Below are 8,060 nucleotides of genomic sequence, written 5' to 3'. Positions count from 1 at the left end.
TGTTTAGAGACTCAGCTCTAGTGATATATCAATTGAAAGAGGAATGAGAGACGAGAGATTCAAAACTCATTCCATATCATATGTATATTCTAGAGTTGATAAAATAATTTGAAGATATCCAGTTTGACCATTTACCTCGAGAAAAAAATCTGATTGTCAATGCATTAGTTACTTTGGCTGTAATGATACGAATTGATGACAATAATGACATTCAACCCATCAGGCTAGATGTTAAGGATATGCTAGCTCATTGCTTCAATGTAGAAGATGAAAAAGATGGGAAGTCCTAGTATTATGATATCTTATAGTATATTAAGGATCAGCAATACCCCGTTCAAGCAATAAAAAATGATAAAAGGGTCATCCGAAGATTGGCTATGAGTTTTTTCCTGGATGGGGATGTTCTGTACAAAAGAAGCCAGGATCAAGTATTACTAAAGTGCGTAAGTAAGGTTGAAGCAAGAAAAATCATTGAAGAGGTGCATGATGGAATTTGTGGGGCACATACCAGTGGACATATGATAGCGAGATAAATCATGAGAGCTGGATATTACTAGTTGACAATGGAGAGTGATTGCATTGACTATGCTCGTAAGTGCCATAAATGCCAGATATATGCTGATAAAATCCATGCTCCACCATCTGCTTTACATGCTATGGTACCACCTTAGCCATTCTCAATGTGGGGCATGGATGTCATTGGTCTTATCACCCCAAAGGCTTCTAATGGGCATAGATTTATTTTTGTAATTATAGATTACTTCACAAAATGGGTGAAGGCAGCATCATATGCAAGTGTAACATGATCTATGATTTGTAAGTTCATAAAGAGAGAGATCATTTGTAGATATAGACTTTTAGAGAAAATTATTTCAGACAATGCCAAGAATCTAAATAGTAAGATGATACAAGAAATATGTGCTTAATACAAGATTAAGCATCATAACTCGGTACCATACCGTCTGAAAATGAATGGGGTAGTTGAGGCAGCCAACAAGAATATAAAAAAAATATTTGAAAAAATGACCGAGACTTATAAAGATTGGCATGAGAAGTTGTCATTTGCACTGCATGTATATCGAACGTCAATGCGCACCTCTACTGAGGCAACCTTATTTTTTTTGGTTTGGGATGGAAGCTGTACTACCAGTAGAAATGGAGATCCCATCCTTGAGGTTTCTAAAAGAAGTTGAGTTGAAAGAAGCTGAATGGATTCAAAAATGCTATGAACAGTTAAATTTCATAGAAGAAAAGAGATTGACTGCATTGTGCCATAGTTAACTATATCAAAGAAGAATGATGAGGGCTTATGACAAAAAGATTCAACCCCGTTGCTTTCGAGAAGGAGAGTTGGCCTTGAAAAGAATCCTTTCAATCCAACACAATAATAGAGAAAAATGGACTCCGAATTGAGAAGGACCATATGTGACGAAACAGGCTTTCTCGGGTAGAACGCTGAAACTGACTGAGATAGATGGAAATGATTTACTCTATCTTATAAATTTTGATGTTGTGAAGAAATACTATGCTTGAAATGAAAAAAAAAATAAAAATGAAAAAAGAATAAAAATGAAAATGAAAAAAAAAAAAGTGAATGAAAAAGGAGGACTCAAGGCGAAAATCCTAAAAGGGCGGTTTGTGTCATAGAGGATTTATCTAAATTGAAAACCTAAAAAGGTAGCTTAGATAAGGAGAATACAGCATCAAATTTAAAAATCTATTGGCATAGAGGTTAACAAATTCGGAGGAGCTTTGAGTTGTTAAATACATCAGATGGTTGGGTTTTCAGAAAAACCTTAAGATGTGTTATCATAATTGTTCGATTATTCATTTTTAGGCTTTATCCCCCATACTTATCCTTGTAATTCTTTCTTGGCCAAAGTTTGCCAATATTTTGCTAATAAAAGACATTTTATTTCACTCTTTGTGTCCCTTTTTTGGTGACTATTTCTCAACCATTCTTATTATTTTCTTCTTAATACCCTACAATGGAAGAAATGTGCAAATGCATTCTTACTTTTTGAGTTTGAAATAATGATTAATGAATGAATAATGGCATGAAAGATTTTTACATTACATTGAATAAGTCAAGGTGATAAAAGCATAATCAAAATGTTCAGTTATTGATAAGGACATTGAATTTGGAAATAGAAGAATGTGAGTGGAAGAGATGATTGAGAGCTACATTGGCTCGATCTTAGAAGAGCAGCGTAATCTGGTCTTTGAAGAATAAAGGTTAATGCCCAAGAAGAGAGCTTGAGAAACTTGAGTACCATAATTAGTCAACATTCGTATAGCATGCATTGAATTTCATATGCATTGTATAGCATATACTAAATTCAAGAGAATATAGTGCATAAATTCAAGAAGCAGGGGTATTCCAACATCCCACATAGGGAAGACAGATGTGAAGATATTTTCAAATTTGAGAAAAAGCTTGTCAGGTAAGGTTTTAATCCTTGAAATAGGATGTCTTGCGGTATCAGGGTTGATTTGTAAGACCTTTGGGCATAATCTCCTAAAATTCCTTCAAACATAAATTTTTTAACTCCTTTGGACAATCTTCAAGGAGCATTTATTTTCAAAAGTTGTTGAGCCTCTGATAAAGGAGCTTTGTTTATGTTTTTCAAAGTCGTTGAGTCTCTGTTTAGAGGAGCAATTTATTTTTCAAAAGTCATTGAGCCTCTGATTATATGAGCCTTTTATTTTTTAAAAAAGTCATTAAGCCTCTGATTAGATGAGCCATTTGTTTTCAAAATCGTTGAGCCTCTGATTAGAGGAGCTTTGTTTATCTTTCAAAGTCGTAGAGCCTCTGATTAGATGAGCTTTGTTTATGTTTTTCAAAGTCATTGAGCCTCTACTTAGAGGAGTTTTAATCAGAATTTTAACGAAAAACATAAAAAAAAGGTCAAGTGGAGCCTTGAATGGGTGTCTACGTCTTTGTGCAAGTTCTGTTTCACAGAAAATGTGCAAAGAGGGGCAGCTGTAGACACCCAATTTGGTCCAAGCCTGGATCAATTGGGCTTGGTCCAAATGGGTAAGCCCATTTCAATTTATTTTATTTTATTTTATTTTTTTATTTATTCTGTATTTTGTATTTTTATATTTTATTTATTTATTTATTATTTATTTATCTATTATTACTATTTATTAATATATATATTTTTTATCTGTTTATATATCTATTATATATTATTATATATCTATTATATATTATTATTTATCTATTATTATTATTATTTATCTATTATTATTATTATTTATCTATTTACATATTATCATTTATCTATTAATATATATTTTTTATTTTATTTTATATTTTTTCTTGGTTGAATCCCGATTGGGATTAGGATTAAAAGGACTGGAATTCTGGCGAAAATTTGGGGCTGACAGAGTTAGGATTGGATTCAAAGATTGAATCCAAGTCCCAAAGGGAACTGAGATTGATCAAAAACTCTTCTGATCAATCTCTGTAAATAGGTACTGGAAGAACAGAAACAGGGACAGAGAAAACGCAAACACAAAAAAGAAACAGAAGCTAAAAAAAGATTTTTGTGTGTTAGAATAGCTCTAGGAATCGGTGGAATTTTTTTTAAATTTTTGGCAAATTTTTTTTTCTAAAAATTTTTAGAAAATTTTCAGATTTCGATTGAATTTTTTGACGAAGTTTGAATTTTTCGGTGACTTTTTCGGTAAAGTTTGAATTTTTTGGCTAGCTACCCAGTTTTCGATGACTATTTTTCAGAAATCGACCAGCTTTTCAACGAACTTTCGATGAAAAATCCAGATTCAGAAGAAAATTTTCAGAATTCGACGAGAATTCAACCGGAGTTCTTTGTCTGTTTAGAGAGAAGGGAGAGGAAAAGAAGGGAAGAGAGAGAGAGGGAAGGCTCGATCTGCTGAAAAACAAAAGGGATAGCTTTTTATACCTGTTGAAAATGACATCGTTTTGACGTTATTGTGCCTAGAGGATCCGTGCATTTTGAAATCGGGTGACCCGACACGAGCGTTAACCCGTTTTCGACCCGCGTTCAACCCAAGTGCGAGCCGTTTCTGAAGCCAACCCGATCCGAGCTGAGTAGCATCTTAGAGTCATCTTTTCCATCTCAAGCCGCGTCGAGCCGAGCCGCTAAGCTGAGTCGTTCCCAGGTTTTTTTTTTATTTTTTTTTATTATTTATTTATTAGATTAGAATTGTTTAATACTTTTTATTTTATTTTTATTTTTATTTTTATTTTATTTTTCTTTATTTTTATTTTATTTTATTTTAATTTTATTTTCTTTAAATAAAATTCAAAAAAAAATATTTTTGACGAAAAGTTGAAAATATCAATTTTCTTTAAAAAAAAAGCTTTCTAAAAAAATATTTTTGGAAAAAAGTTGAAAGTATCAATTTTCCTCGAAATTAAAGTTTCTAAAATATATTTTAGAGAAAAGTTGAAAGTATTAATTTTTTATGTACAAAAGTAATAATTTTTTTTCTCTTTCTTGAATTTTCTTTAATGTTAAATAATCCGACAATGGAGCCTCTGCAAGTGAAATAGTAATTTTCTTGCATATTTTTGAGGTGAAGGAATTTTTTCAATTTTTTGCTAAAAGTATTAAAGTCAATTGAGAATAATTTTCAATAATTAATTACTTGGTAAATTTTTAAGGCTTATTGGATAACACAAAATTAAGCTGGTGCCATCTTTCGATGGGCGTTGTGAGGGTGCTATAACCTTCCTCACACGTAACCGAACTTCTGAACCATGTTCTGGTTAGTAGACCTGAACCTATTCTTTTAAGGACTCTTAAACTTAGGTGTTTCCTGAAAAGCAGATTCCTTAGGTGGCCAATCGCACCTAAATAAAAAAGATTGGTGGCGACTCCTTCAAGTCCATGTCTAGCGATGGATCCCCGGATCTAGACGTTATGACACCAACACTGGAGGATTAGACAAGTATTGCTTTATTTTATCAAAAGCCACTTGGCATTCCTCATTCCATTTTTCAGGGTTGTTCTTGTGAAGAAACTTAAATATGGGATCACATTTGTAAGTAAGTTGAGAGATAAATCGAGATATATAGTTCAATCTACCAAAAAAATCTCGAACTTCTTTTGGTGTGCTGGGTGGTGATAAATTTTGAATGGCCCATATTTTATCTGGATCAACTTCAATCCCTCTTTCACTGACCACAAAACCTAGAACTTCCTTGACTTTATCCCGAAGGTGCACTTAGCTGGATTCAACTTGAGTTGAAATTTTTTCAACCTTTCAAATAGCTTTCTAAGATTGGTGACATAATTAAAATACATTCTTTAATGGTACTCTTTATACCTTTCCCTTTCTAGTTGAGAAACAATCATCAAATCTTTATTAGGAAATTCCAATTTCATCGGCTCATAACCTTCAGCAGCACGATTTGTGAGAAACTCGACTATGACACTTCCTTTAATTGTTTTCTAGTTTACATACACAATATCATCCTCTAAGAGCATTACTTGCCATCTAGCAATTCTTTCAAACAAAGAGGGCTTCTCAAATATGTATTTAATTGGATCTAATTTTGCTATGAGCCATGTGGTATAATAGAGCATATACTATCTGAATCTTTTAGTAGTCCAAGCTAATGCACAACATATTTTTTTAATGAAAAATAATTGGACTCGTATTCTATGAATTTTTTACTCAGATAGTAAATAGCTCTTTCTTTTTTGCTAGACTTATCTTGCTGTCCTAGTATACATCCCATTAAGTTCTCGTATATTGTGGGTATAAGATTAAGGGCTTTTTTGGAATAGGTAGCACCAACACTGGAGGATTAGACAAGTATTGCTTTATTTTATCAAAAGCCACTTGGCATTCCTCATTCCATTTCAGGGTTGTTCTTGCGAAGAAGCTTAAATATGGGATCACATTTATAGGTAAGCTGAGAGATAAACCGAGATATATAGTTCAATCTACCCAAAAACCTCAAACTTCTTTTGGTCTGTTGGGTGGTGATAAATTTTGAATGGCTCGTATTTTATTTGGATCAACTTCAATCCCTCTTTCACTGACCACAAAACCTAGTAACTTTTTTTACTTTACCCCGAAAGTGCACTTAGCTGGATTCAACTTGAGTTGAAATTTTTTCAACCTCTAAAATAGCTTTTTGATATTGGTGACATGATCTTCACTTTCTCAAGATTTTGCAATCATATCATCTACATACACTTCAATCTCTTTATGCATCATGTCATGAAAAAATGTCACCATGACTTTTTGATATGTTGCCCCAGCATTCTTTAACCCAAAGGGCATGACTTTATAGCAAAAGGTCCTTCACATAGTCACGAAAGTGGTCTTTTTCATGTCATCTCTAGCCATCTTTATCTAGTTATATCCTGAAAACCCATCCATAAAAGAGAACATTGAATGCTTGGCCGTGTTGTCTACCAGTGTATCAATATGAGGTAAAAAAAAGTTATCCTTTGGGCTAACCTTATTTAAATCATGATAGTCTACACATATTCGTACCTTTTCATCTTTTTAAAAATTGGTACTATATTGGCTACCCATTTTGGATACTTGGCCACTTGCAAAAAACCTGCATCAAATTGTTTTTTCACCTCTTCCTTAATCTTTAGTAACATTTCAGGCTTTATTCGCCTCAATTTTTATTGGACTAGTTTACATTCTGGCTTCAAAGGTAGTTTATGCTCTACTATTTCTATATTGAGCCCATGCATATCCTGATAAGACCAAGCAAATACATCTACGAATTCTCAAAGTAGATTTTTCAATTGTTGTTTATCTGTCGACGAGAGCGATGTGCCAATCTTAACCTCTTTCTTATTCTCTTCATTTCCCAAATTCACCAATTTAGTCATCGCTTAATGGGGCTCAATTGGTTTACTTTCTTGCTCAATCGATCTCATTAGATCTGGAGAAATAGTATATTCTTCAAAATCATCTTCATTATCAAGTGCATCAGTATTAATTGATTTTTCAAAATTAACCCCTTGATCGTTATCATGATTATTTTCCTGTTCATTCAAAGACCTGAAATCGAATGAAATGGGATGTATTGGCGAAATGTATGGAAAAATGGGAAAACAAAAAATGAAAGTATTAGAAGAAATGAATGAAAATGCATTTTTCCTAATTTTATTAAAATAATAATAGATAAAGGGCCCAAACAAGAAATAACGCCCCAAGGCTTTGTGCATAAGCTATTGGGATGTTTAATTACATTGAACTGGTATAAAAAATAGCAGGTATCTTAATAATGTTCCAGTTGTTCAGCTCGTAATCTAGTAGACAAGGATGAACCCATGTTTCATTCTCATTCCCATTTTTATCTTCAATTGCATGAATGAACAAATCAGCAAATGTTTCTTCCATGTTTTGTTCTAAATCTTCCTTTGCAATTGGGTACAGGAACCCTTCAGGCTTGAAAGTCTCATATAAATGTGGGATAATCGTTACTGTCTTGCTAGTTTGTCTTCCCCTAATTTTCCAGTCTTTCACTTCATAACCAAGGCCCAATCTCTTCTTGTTGTCCATTGTTGTTGGAGGCTCCTTTATCCCTTGTAAATTTTTATCCAATCCCATTTTAGGATACCAGCCTTTATTGATTACCTAACACCTCACTATCTTTGAACAATGTTGACTTTTGGGTCCCTCACCCATAGAGTTGACTAACTTAAAAGATCGATAAGAGCATTTTATTACTTCTTTAGTAGCTTCCACATATGAAGCATTCAAAGGCTGAGTTACCAACATGTCTTCTTCTCCAAACACTATTACCAACTGCCCATCCACATTGAACTTGATCTTTTGGTGCAGGGTAGAAGGAACATCACCTACCATGTGAATCCATGGCCTTCCCAATAAGCAGCTATAAGACGAAGAGATATCCATCACTTAAAATTTTACATTAAAGGTGCTTAACCCAATTTGCAAGGGCATCTTTATATCTCCAAGAACTTATCGCCTGGTCCCATCAAATGCTTTAATGATCATTTGACTATCTTTCATATGGGAATAATCAATAGGTAACCTTGCCAAAGTTGACATAGGTATGACATTGATAG

This window comes from Durio zibethinus, chromosome 25, assembly GCF_047325235.1.
Source record: "Durio zibethinus cultivar Kanyao isolate XHJ-2024 chromosome 25, ASM4732523v1, whole genome shotgun sequence".
Classification (NCBI taxonomy): Eukaryota; Viridiplantae; Streptophyta; class Magnoliopsida; order Malvales; family Malvaceae; genus Durio; species Durio zibethinus.
Note: the sequence above shows the minus strand (reverse complement) of the source record.